At 44.8% G+C, this 13482-nt stretch overlaps 1 pseudogene; it reads left to right on the forward strand.

Moving 5' to 3' along the window:
* Positions 1-12201: 12201 nt before the first annotated feature.
* On the forward strand, positions 12202-12840 carry LOC125344004 (annotated as a pseudogene).
* Positions 12841-13482: the final 642 nt, after the last annotated feature.

Consider the following 13482-nt stretch of genomic DNA (forward strand, 5'->3'; position numbering starts at 1 on the left):
ATTAATTAAAATTTTAAAAAAAATCAGAGCTAAGCATCAGAAATTTGGATTTCATTTACTCAAAGCTCTGACTGGCAGTGAGAATTTTAAGCTGATACATCTGTTCAGGAAAGAAAGCTTGTAGACCTGAGATTGTGTCCTTATTGAGATCTGTTAAAGGCCTGCAAAGGTAACTTTTTAGGTCATCAGAGATCAGTTCCCCAGCCAGTCAGGAAAAAGCTTTTACAAACTAGAATGTTAAAAGGCACAAATTTTAAACCTGAAGTCACCCATCTGGGCTTCATATTAAAAGAGAGCAAGCGTTGGCTGTCAGATGCACGTAGACTGTGCTGAAAATCCCTGTGCCTAAATCAGCCAGACAAGTCAGAGTTCCTGGGAACAGACTTTAGTAGACCCAGGGCCACGAGCTTTGCCTCCTGTGCCCCAGAATTCCCAAGAAGGCTTGGAGTAGATAAAGAAAATTCCCATGGCCCACAAAACCCCTGGACAGAGAAGGAAACAATGACTGGTGGAAAACTTGTGAAGGGAAACTTATCCTGCCGCAAGGGCTGGGTAAGGGGATCCTTAAGAGAATCTGAGCTTCTCACATGGGAACCTGAAAAATGCAGGACTTGCTCCGACAAACCAAAGTGAAAATTAGACAAGGAGATCAACTTATTGAAGATATTGTTAAAAATTGCAAGGCCTGTCACTTGCCAATGCCCCCAATCAACAGATTACTAAAGGAGCTCGCCTCTGTGGGAATAGGCCAGGCGTGTATTGGGAAGTAGATTTCACAGAAATTACAAATATTTGCTAGTTTTTGTAGACACCTTTTCAGGATGGGCTGAAGCCTATCCAACAAAGCATGAGACTGCGAATGTAGTAGCTAAGAAGATCCTGGAAGAAATCCTACCCAGGTATGGCTTCCCATCCACCATTGGGTCGGACAACAGACCAGCCTTCGTCTCAAAAGTAAGTCAGGGAATAGCCGCTGCACTGGGGACGGATTGGAAATCACATTGTGCTTATAGACCCCAGAGTTCAGGACAGATAGAGAGAATGAATCGGACTCTAAAAGAGACCTTAACTAAATTGGCCTTAGAGACTGGCGCAGACTGGGTGTCACTCCTTCCTTTTGCTCTGCTTAGAGGAAGAAATTCTCCCTATCAGCTTGGCTTTAAGCCTTCAGATTGAATTGCTTGCTAATTTGGATGATGCTGAATTTTTGTGTAAACTCGATTATTTGCAGCTCGTGCACAAGAATGTGACCCCAACTTAAGGCATTATATGATTCTGCTTCTGTCCCTACCCCCCATTTATTCAGACCAGGGGACTGAAATCCTTAGAACCACGGTGGAAGGAACCCTAGACGGCATTGCCACTTGGGTTCATTGCTCCCACGCCAGGCCAGCTGACCCCTTTGCCCTGGACAATGACTACCGTGGTGGAACATGTGAGGTCTCCAAGCACCAGCCAACTCAGCCACTTCGCCTTCGCCTCAAGAAAAGAAAGTTAGACTGAATATTGTTATAATTTTCTTTTTGCCTTCTTTCCTTACTACCCTGGCTAGTGTTAAAGTTATTTTGGCAGCTCACTCCAAAGTGAGGTGACCTCCTTATTTTAGGTAGTTTTGGGCTTGCTCAGGAATATGGGTATAGCCACCCGACCCTTAGAGCACAGCTGAGAAGTTTATGTATTATTTTGTTGCTTACATTTGGATACTAAACACTATACAGCTAATGGTAAGTCTGTATAGCTGAAAGTTAATTTTCAGTTTGCAGTAATCCTGCAGTCCCTTGGTAAAGTAGACTAAAGTTATAGGTTCCTGGTTAGGTAAGGTCAACGCCCCTGAGTCAGCCTGAAGAAGTTACAGAAGATGGATGATCTTCACCCATCAGCCCCCCTTTAAAACCAAGGGACCAGAGTTGTTTTTGGGAAGATGAGGCAGGATAAACTAGAGGCATGCAAAACAGAGGTACAGAGACTATTCTTGTAAGAAATGGTGACAGGCCCTTTGGTTACTACATTGGGCCCTACTGGCCCATGCCTTACCTCTATATCATCCCCTAGACATGCAAGCCATTGAAATGGACAGATGGAGCCATGATTGGCTCCCAAGGTACCAAAAAGAAAAAGGGGGAAATGAAGTGCCAGACTTTGAAGTCAGGCCCCATTTTACCACGTGAACCCCATTTTACCACGTGAACCCCATTTTAGAATTGAACCCTGAGCCAATCAGATTTGTACCTGTGTCCTCATCTTGCTTGCTTGAACACCTGATTGTTGTAACCTTGTTCTTTGCTTTTATAAGCCCAGCTTGGGGCTCCCTCCTAACCTCCGCTGTGTCGATGGTTAGGACGAGGCCCGAGTTGCGGCTCGCTTAAATAAAGCCTTGCCTTGCTTTTGCATTTCGGAATGTCTGAGTCTCGGTGGTCTTCTTGGTGGTGGTTTTGCAACTTGGCACAACACAGACGAAGTAATAAAAGCTAAGGCCCTGCCCACTCATGCCCATGTGTAGCTAATAAGGTAACCTAGACAAGCTAGGTTTTACAGAGAGAGTCCAAGGACACACAGGCTTAAGGAAACAGGTGGTGGCCAGCACATCTAGAGAACTAGAGGGTAGCTTAATCGAGGCCAGAGAACATGTCTTCAGAGCATATTAAAGGTTACACCTTTGGCTATTTCAGAAACAAGCTGCATGTGATTTATGAGAAAAGAAGATCAAGAACCCACAGCCCTACATAAGCATTCAGGGCCAGAGAAAACAGCTCACACAGAAAAGTTAAGGTCCAGATCTGCTCCATAATCCCACTACTTTCCCCTTCTACTCTCAGTCTGATACCATCTAAGACAGTCAGCATTCAAGATGTTGACTCCTTGTAGAGAAGTCTCACTTTGAGATGGAATGGGTAACCACCTATACACGTATTTAAGGTCTATAAGAAAAAGGAAAATATGGGGTGTCCACACACAGTCCAGTGTCCCACTATCAGGTACCACTCAAGAAGCATGACGTTACATTTGCTCAGACACAACCATTCTCTTGTTCCTTCCAGGTTGATCCAGTCTCAGGTGACTTCTATTTATTTAGGTCCATCTGAATCCTGTCATGATGCATGGACTCTTGGAATACATAGTGTATCCCTTACAAGTTAGGCAAACATTCACAATGAGGAGAAATGCAGATTATTTAAGAGTTTTTATTACAATTAGAAGGCCATGAATGTATGTTTCCTTTCTGTACAATTCCAGCTCATTGGGCATGTAGAGGGTAGACCATTCCCAATTCAGAGTGGACAACATCAAGAGGTCTTCTTGGGTGGGGTGACGGCGGAAAGAGGTGGGAAGGGGAATTCCCCTTGGGCTGTTTCTCTACATTCCTTCAGTGTGATCTTGCTTCATTGAGAAATCTCACACACTTTGACATAACCCAGCTAGCATTGTAAGTGCCCTCTGCCTACGCAAAGTTGCAGAGACAGAAGACCGCAGAATACCTCTACTTCAATAAGTTGTACACCTTGAGAGACACATTCTTCCTTACTCATTCTTCCTGGTATAGCCTCTGACAGCAAAGCTGCAGTCACAGGCAAGGGAGTCATTTGTTTTATGGGGCCTCTGCTGTTGCCTGGGAGATACCACATTCAGTTTCCTCATGCAGTGTCTGAGCTGGAATAGACTGGTGGAGGGAAATGCCAAATCCTGATACCATAGCTACACATACACACACTTCACCCTGGGACAGTACCACAGCCTCACAACTCACAATAGACACTTGGCCACTAAAGTACTGCTAGAAAGAAGCTGAGTGGCAGTGCTGCTGTATTCCTTTATCCCATCCTAGCACAAATTGTGCTAAGCAACACTCAGATGTAGACCTCCGTGTCTCCACCGAAGGGGCTGCAATGAGTATGACACTGCTGTCAGCAGCAGCAGGTGTTGAGGTTCCATCCAGCAGGAGCAGGACTGCCTATTGCTCAACCCTCTCCCCTTGGGGTCAGAAGATACAATAAACTCAAGACTGCTACTGGACAGCTTAGATGTCATTTCATTCTACGTGACAATGTTGATTTTTTACATGGCAGTCTCAGAGATTCTTACCAAGAGCCTTAGTGTCTACTTCAAACACACCCAGGCCAGCAGACCCTCCCTATTTCCTGCAACCAGCCCAGCTAGTCACAAGGAATCTCAGCAATAATCACATAAAATGTCATCATTTGAAGCAGAAGGAGCCTGTGACAAAGCAGGAATGGCTCCCAGAGATCCCAGGAGAGCTGGGCTCTGAGGCCATACCCCAGGCCTGCCATGGGAGGACACCTCAGCTTCCACCACCAAGCAGTAAGTGCTGCCTAAAGATCTGTCTCATCAACTACCAGAAAGGACTTACCCATGAGTCCTGAGCCCTTTGCTTTTGTGATTCCCATTTCCAGTCCAGAAAATCTCATCTCATCCATGGAGCCTGCTTTGTGTGTCTACCCTCTGTCTGCCACAGACTGGAAAGGGTTTGTCTCAACTTCAGTTGCTATAAAGGTAAGGGTAGTCCACATTACCAGTTTTATTATGATGTAAATGGGGTTTGAACTCAGGGTCTTGAAATTGCTAGGCAGGTACTCTATCACTCTATCTGAGGTATGTCCTCAGCCTCTTTCTGCTTTATTTTTTTAGAAAAGGTCTCAAATTTGTACCCAGGGCAGTGTGAACCACAATCCTACTTACATTTCCCCAGTAGCTAGATTGACGGATACATGCCACCATGTTTAGCTTTATTGGTTAAGTAGGGTCTCAAATTTAATTTTTTGTCTAGCTGGCTTCAAATCTTGATCCTGTTAGCCTCTGCCTCCTGAGTAGCTAGGATTACAGGAGTAAGCTGCCACACCAGGCTCATCAGTAAGGCTTAAGGTGTACCTAAATATGGCAGAATGACTTAGTGCCAATGCTTAGTGTCAAGCAGAGCCAAGTTCATCTATATAACCTTGACTTCAATGACTCTTTCTGGTTCATCTAGGATGAAAACCCATTGTAGTCTTGTCTACTATGGGCAGAGATTTCTCTATTGAAGCAAACACTATCTTACCTTCTTTTCACTTTGAAAATGTCTTCTCATCAACAGCAAGATCTCTGATACCAAACTCCAGTCACCATGCAAAGGCCAGCTTCTGTGCAAAGGCTGGAGCAGCAAGACCATCACTGAGTTAAGCAGAAAGGGGCGGGGGAGGAGAGGGAAAGAAAATGCCCTTCACAACTTTGTCAGGATGGCACTCAGCAGTCATTACAGCAATATCTAGCCTTCATTTCCTTGTTCTCTGGACAATGGCTCTTTCACTGCTGTCTGCTCTCCTTGCCACAGGCCTCTCAGGCTTATCCAGGAGTGGCAATGTGCAACATGTAGACTCCTCCCATACCATCTCTCCCCATCCTCATAGGACTATCTGATAACTCTTCTGCCATCAATGTAGCAGCAGGTGAGTGGTTCCAGCACTGTGTAAGGTCTCATGGCCTTGAGGCATGCTTCCATGGACACAGACAGTGGAACATTGATCCAGGTGCATTTGTAACCTAGCTCAGCCTCACAAGGCTGCAGGACCCATAGAGGTTAAGATGCACTTAGGAAGATCTAGTACAGAGCTGTACCAAGTTTCTTACCACTGGGACATGAATGCTGAGACTGACACTTCTCTAGCCTGTAACCCACCATCTAATGGCATTGGAGCCAATACTCACTCCAAGGGCTGCTCAATGCCCTTGAGTCTTGGCATAGAGAGATGTGATTGCAGTCTATGAACCAGGTACATAGACATCCCAATCTTACAGACATGGGACAGGGAAAAGTTGGGCCACAGGGAAGGAGAATTCACTCTGACCAGCATGCATCAAGGGCCTTCAGGATGAAGTCTTGTTCTCACACTGTTCATAATCCACACACAGCAACCTCAGCCTCAGTTTCTGGAGAAATCAGCTTCAAGTGAGTTCCTGAAGGCAGGCCCATGGCAGGACCTTGATTTCAGTCATCTCTTCCGGATAGCCTCAGCCATGGTTTGGGCCAGCCTGGTCCAACAATGGTGCAGAGTTTATCCCAGCTCTTTGCAGTTACTGGGGTTTTGAACCCCTCACCTTCCCTAGGGGCTTGATGTCTCTCTCCTGGGGAAGTCTACAGTTCATATGCCAGGGGAATCCCATGTCACACTTGCAACTGCTTACATCTTCTTGACTGCTCCACAGTCATGGCTGTTCTGGAATCTTTCAGTCATGCTCAGTATTCAGAGTCATCCTCTGTTCTACTGTTGTGGTCCACACAAGAAACAGGGACCCTCCTGCAAAGCCAGAAGTTTCTTGTTTAAGCTCCAACCCCACTGCAAGTTCTGGTTCAAGTGTGGCCTTCGAGGCAAGTCTATGTCCAGGCATGTCCATGTTTAGTAGCGTCTCATAGCTTCCCATGTTAGAAAGTCACTGTCATTACACCAGTGATCCTTGCTCACTCTTCAGCAGACAGTGAAGCCAACAAATGGGCAGCTCCTCCCAGCTGATGCTAGATGTCACCCTCACACCTGGCCATGTAGAGAGTTGCTTCTCGCTGTAACCAATAGCCACCCTCCTTCCTCCCTCCCTCCCTTCCTCCCTCCCTCCCTTCCTCCCTCCCTCCCTCCCTCCCTTCATCTCTGTCCCTCTCCTAGCATCCTCAAAATGTAACTAAAGAAGGTACCTCTCCTGCCTGACCTTGGATGGTGGAAATATCAAGACAGATGTCATAGAGACCTGCATTTGGCCATGTCTATGGACTTTTTCTGCTGCCAGGATCTCAGGAATTGGAGATCTGTGTCGCAGTGGTACTGACTCCCCTGCAGAGGAGAGACTCACAGTGCCCAGAAGAGATGTCTGAGACTTCTCTCTAGGTAAAGATTGGATACTGCCAGCCCACTTTCATCTTCCAGATGACTGTATTATAGTGCTCAGAAGTGTGGCCATCACCTTGGACAGTCACTAGCAGGTCTGAGGATCACATGGTGCCTACATGGAACCAGCTGCCCCAGTCTTACAAACCCTTTGGCGTGAGTCCTCACAGGCCACTCCACTCTAGCAACAATGATTCAGGCCCCAGTGCTGCACTGTTCCATAACTAAGATCTATACCTCAGATCTACCATGAGCTTAGAATTTCTAGTATTGACCATTTGGTGTTATTAGCCCCTTCCTTACAGGCCTCCCCTTTTCCAAGTCTCCTTGAAATGTTCCAAGATCCAGTAAGTCCTAACATCCCAATGTCCTGGTACATTTCCATATCCGCATTGTGCTCAGCAAATACTCTCTGCTTGGGTTATTTGATCCTTGGCTCTAGCAAGTTCTAGGGTGGGGTCTAAGGCTATCTGAAGAGGTCATTTCTCCCCACATCTCTCCAAGTGTATCATGGTTGTGCTATGAGGGCACTCCTGTAGAAGGCTATACTTATACCAGGTCTTATTTGGATGGAGAAATATGTTCACCTCTGCCCCCATCCTCTCAGACGCTTTGTTATATACTCATGGCCACGCCTCTGAGGCCATGGAGAGCATAAATGGGGCATATATCTCAAGAGGTATGAGAAGATGCTATGTGAAGCCTGTTTTCATCTTGCGACACTTAGACTCATGGCAGAACATGGCTACCAATTTCAGCCTTCAGCCTTCTCTGGATAGCTTGGCCAAGAGCCTAGCTTCTGAGGCCCAGGAACTGCTCAACCTCAGTGTCATTAGGAGGATTTGCATGCCTCTCAGGAGAAAGAACTATCTGCGAGTTCACAAGCTGCTTTTTCTTCAAAAGTAGAGAGGATTTTTTATTCCTTCTACAAGGGGTGGGTCCAGAAGTGAGATTGACATGTTTTACAAGGATACAAGATGTGTAGGAAGCTATCCTGGGGGTCTCAAAAAGAAGTCTTGAGTTCTGGAAAGTTGCTGCTCATAAGGGGACAGTTATGGCTAAGACAAAGCAGCAGCAGACAGCAGAAGATCCACTGGAGAGGCTTCACAAAAAGCATGGAGGACCTAGCTGGGAGCCTAGGCACTGGCCACAGATAGGACCTCAAATATTTACAAGAGAACTAGGAATCTCAAGGGGGACATGAAGGAGTTATTGAGAATAATCGTTGGGATGTGCCTGAGATGAAGGAACTGCAATTTAGGAAGAAAACCATACAATATAGGAAGAAAACCAAAGGCATGATTCTAGGACCAGAGTGTCACCTTTAGAAACAGGCAAGCCAGCCAGCAACAAAAAGGTAGATCTAGCACATAGGGTCAAGCCAGAGCCCCTAAGGCACAGTCCTCTGCCTCTATACTCAGTATACCACTGCCATATGTGTGTACTGATAAGAACATATGGCCCTGGGCTCCATGGGCACAGTCAATGTTTCCAATATAACCACGACCACAGCTGGATATTCCAAGCAGAAATCCACTACACCTGGAGCAAATATATGGCCCTAGCAAAATCTTAGTCCTAACACCAGGGCTCCAAATGCAGCCATGTGTACCAGACGTTGTTCTGTGCCCTTTAGGCCTCTCTAAGGAAGACAGGAAACTGACCAGAAGTAGAGAGAAGCTTCTATGCTAATTTTAGCCTTCATCTATCATGCGCCTGTATTAGGGCCCAGGGCTGTCACAGATGATCTGACTTGTCAGCTGTTACCCTGAGCAACTGAATACTAAGTTCTCTTTGTCCCATGTCTCAGCAGAGCCAGTATTTAACAGTCTTATATGAAGTTATTAGAGCAAGTGAACCTCCACATAGTCCTTCAGGCTTAAGGTCTGCAGACCTGTAGGTGACATGACATGTTCCAAGGTGACAACCTCAGAATGCCTATGGGACATGTCAAATCATCTTCCTAGGTAGTCTTGACTAATCATTGTAAATAGTGAATCAAGGCAGAACAAGTAGGAATAACCATATCTGAACAGCAGTGACCAAAGCTATAGGCCAATTCTCATCTGTACTCAAGAGCAAACACTCCTCTTTGTGGCCTTCTGGAAACCTCCAGGAGATGCCCACACAATGCATTGAACATTAAAAGAATTTAGCCTCCTTGGAATTTCCTGCACCTTTATGCCATGCCACATTAAGATTGTGTGAATATATATATATATATATATATATAGATATGCATATATATATATTCACACATACATAGATATAGATCTATCTATCTATCTATCTATCTATCTATCTATCTATCTATCTATCTACTGTTTTGTGACAAACACACTGGGTATTTTTACATAAGGAATCTGGAGCAATTCTTTGGCCAAAAGATTTTAAGGAAGATTTAGGAAGACAAGAAGGAAAAACACTTGAAAAATGAGTCAAGTAACATCTGGCTAAGAGGCAGCCATGACACATTCAAGGCACCTTTGACTCCTGCTGGCCAAATGAGAGCACAGTTCACTACACTGAACAGAAAGTAGGCCAGTCTAAGTAGGTAAAATTCTAATGCCTTTGCCCAAGGCTTGGGAGTAAGCACACCCAGAGGTGAGGTAAGCCAGACTCTAAGCTTGGTAGAAAAGAGTTTGTAAAAAGAAGAAAATAAGGCTCTGAAGCTTTAAGGCCTTATTTATTTATTTTCTTTAAGGCCTTATGTACAACATTGAACATGCCCAAAATCATGATGGTCACAGTAAGAGCCACCTGCTGTGGCTACTAATCCTGAAATAAATCTTGAGTAAAGCCCTTGGGTCAAATCTTGAGAAGCACAGCTGAAAGTGAGAGCTCTGCCTCTAAACTCCAGGACAATCAGACTCTTCTAGTACTTCACATTTCAGCATACCCAATTCTTATCCTGGAAGTGAGTGAAGAATGTGGAAGAGGACCCCTGGCATTCTATAGACACTGGTTTTGACTTTCATTGTCATTCCCAGATGTCATGGGTTCCCAGGTGAAGATTCCAGTAGGACTCTGCAGAATAACATCAGTAACCACTTTTAAGCCAATCTGACATGGGCCCAGTATTTGGAGATGAAGAGAAAATCCAGCAGCAAGGCTGGTGTAACCCCCCTCCCTTCCCCCACAAAAGTCCTCTAGAGGATGTCTTTCCTTTTTACCTTTTGTTTTCTTGCCACAGGTGCCTGCCCTCCATTGTTATACATTTCTTTCCCTCTGCCCTTTGACTTTTTATAGTTCTTTACATCAAAGCACCATCCCATTTTACCTACCTCACACCAACAATCCAACTTTACCAACTTCCTATCTACTGTGGGTGCCCATTGGACACTCATCTTACTGTGACTGTGCCCCACTATACATCCCGACTCACCATGTTCTAGAAAACACTCCTTTGCCTACACAATATGTCAATCTGCCAGCTCTGTAGCTCATCTTCATGACAAGGTTGAGCAGAAAGGACACAATTTGCAGCCTACAATCCTAACCTTACTTCTCAGACCATAAAACAATCACAATCTCCAGATCTACAGTTCTCAACATCCTAACCAATGACCTTATTAGTCTCTGCTCACCAGCCCGTCACTGGAGGGCATTGGATCATTCACACCAACATTACCCAGAAAGACAGTAGAGGTAAAACGTTTCTAATGTTATGCTGTTGACCTCAAGATGACCTCCTGGTTGCTAAATGCTTCCATTTCTCTCCCATTTAGCCAACCCTTCTCAGTTCTATTTCCCAACTATGTCTTGAACTCATGCATTTCCTTTCTCCTTTAATCCTAAGCTTTGTCTGTTGAGTAAGCTAAAAAGACTTTCTGATCACTCACTCACCAGTAATCCTTCTCTTCCATGATTTCTAAGCCCTCTAAGGCCTCAAAGCCAATCTTAACTTGACCTGAGTAGCCTTATGTGCTTTGACCATCAATCTCCTCATGGCAGTCTCCAGAATCACCTCACAGCAATTTATCTTTATACATGACACATACCTGTTCATCTAGGATCCATGTGCCTACACACATTCTTAACACTGAGACCAATAATTAGCAATTTAATTCCTATGAGTCTGAAAGTAATAGAATTATGAATGTCCATGAAACTGAAAGAATGAAGTTGCCACACAACATCTACCTCTTTAAAGACTATCAGGGAACACCATATACTTGAGCACCTAAAGTCAATGTGGATACTGTGGGATGAAAAAAAAAACATAGCAGTCCTTTCTTCAATCCCATTCCCAATTGTTCTCTCTGCATCTGCTAGGCACCTCCTGCAGGGCACCTCCTGCCCTGCTCTCTGCATCTGGTAATGCCTCTCCTGGACTGTAGCGCAGAACTGCTATGCATCTTAGGCCTCAGAGCTATGGGGTTGTCTGGGTGCCTGGCCTATAATGGCTACATATCAGCTTCTAGGGTACATGTGTGATACGACACCTAGTGGGCCATCCTCAAAGACAGATGAGACTCCTCAAATCTCTTCAGCTCACCCTGTATTACACTCCCTATGCAGATGAGAAATAGAGCACTATAGGGAAGACAGGCTAGATCTCTGGAAAAAGGAAGAGACCCACTGCATAGGACAATTTTTGCCCAAACATTAACCCTTCCTTACTGCAGCTATTCAGTTACCATCCTCAGAAAGCAGAGGTTGCACAGCTCTGCTGGCTCAACAACCATGTCCTCAGGATGGTGGTGAGTGGATCATAATGCCAACAAAAGGCTACCTTTCAGCCTAAGTAGGGATGGGGTGGTGTGGAGATAGGGGCTGTTGTTATGCCCAAGTCCCGAGACGATCTCCAAGAAGACCACCGAGAGCCAGAAGTCCCGAAATGCAAAAGCAAGGCTTTATTTCAGAAAGCTGCAGCTTGGGCCTGGTCCCATTCACAGATGCAGAGGAGATAGGGAGGAGGACCCTGGCCTGAAATCTTACAGGGTTTATAAAGGCAAAAACCACAAAGTTACAGCAACCAGGTGTTCAAGCAAGATTAGGGTTAGGGCACAATTCTGATTGGCTTGGGGCTAGGAACATTCCAAGGTGGACAGAGGTTATCAAAACAGTCTCTCTGCTGTCTGGTTTCTGACAACCTGTCCTGCTAGATGAAATATTTTGGCGGCCAGGGTGGACTCACGGTGCCTGTTTATCTTTGGCTAGCCTGGCCATTTCTCAGAGCTTGTGCAGGCCCAAGGTTAGATAGCACAGAGTGGGGCCTGACTAGCTTTAAGATAGCTTTGTTTAAGGAATTTACAGCTCACCAGTTTCAGCGCAAGCAAGTGAAGTTCTTACAGTTTAACATAAACAACAAGATGGCTACGGTTTCAAAATGGAGTCACTGCTGCTTCAAAGTAGGATTTACCTTCACTATTCACTGTCAAGTCAGACCACGCTCTTTGTGGGTAACCTTGAAACTTCAAGCTGTTCCACCAGGAAGTAGTCCTGCTTCACAGGATGTCAATCCATCATATTCCCTTGCATTAAGTTGTAAACTCAAGCCCTACCTCCACATCTTCTAACATATATCAAAGGACTGGATAATAGGACTCCATCATTACAACTATCTCAAGAGATCATCTCTTCTCCAGAAAATTATCAGAGATAATCAGCAATGGACAATGTTTGGAGACAGATGTCCTATGGTGGGAAATTGGGTCTCTGTGTGGATCAGTCCAATTTTCTCTTCATCACTGTAGTCACATTGTCAGACCTTTAGCCAGCCTTCAAGCTCCCAGTGGCACCAAGATCACCTCATCCCAGAGGAAAGTCAGACAGAGTTCCCATTCCTACCTGGCAGGTAGACATTATTACCAACAGCGTTACATTGATCATGGGCCTGACCACCGTTACAGAGGAGTCAGATGATGATTTCGTTTCTGAAGACAGGAGTCCTGATGACTGGAACCATGACTATGATAACAGAAGAGACATTGGTACAGGTGGAAAATGGTGCTTATCTGAACACTAAGTGGTGCAATGAGATTGACTTGTGGGGCCATTTTAGGCCCTTCTGACTAAACTAATCTGGTGATAGTGGAGTGTTAAAGTCCCCAACTATCAATGTGTTTGGGTCTATGAGTGTTTTTAGAGTCAGTAGTGTTTGTTTGATGAAGTTGGGTGCTCCTGCATTTGGTGTGTAGATATTTAGAATGGTTATATCTTCCTGTAGGAGAGATCTCTTTACTAGTATGTAGTAACCTTCTTTGTCTCTTCTTACCTTTTTAAATTTGAAGTCAATTTTGTCTGATACTAGGATTGCAACTCCAGCCTGCTTATGGGGGCCATTTGCTTGATAGATTTGATTCCAGCTTTTCACTTTTAGAAGATGTTTACTTTTGCTGGATAGATGTGTCTCTTGGAGGCAGCAGAAAGATGGATCTTGATCTTTGATCCAATTTATGAGCTGATGTCTCCAATGGAGAATTAAGTCCATTAATGTTGAGAGTTGGATTGAGAGATGATCGTTTGTTCCTTTCATTATCACTTCTTGTTAAAAGCCGTGTCTTCCCATTTCTTGATCTGATGCTTACTATTTAGGGTTCATTTCTCTGTATTGGGATCTTGATTATTTTCCCTGTATAGTACATCTTTGAGGATTTTCTATAAAGCT

Source organism: Perognathus longimembris, chromosome 2, assembly GCF_023159225.1.
Source record: "Perognathus longimembris pacificus isolate PPM17 chromosome 2, ASM2315922v1, whole genome shotgun sequence".
NCBI classification, from domain to species: Eukaryota; Metazoa; Chordata; class Mammalia; order Rodentia; family Heteromyidae; genus Perognathus; species Perognathus longimembris.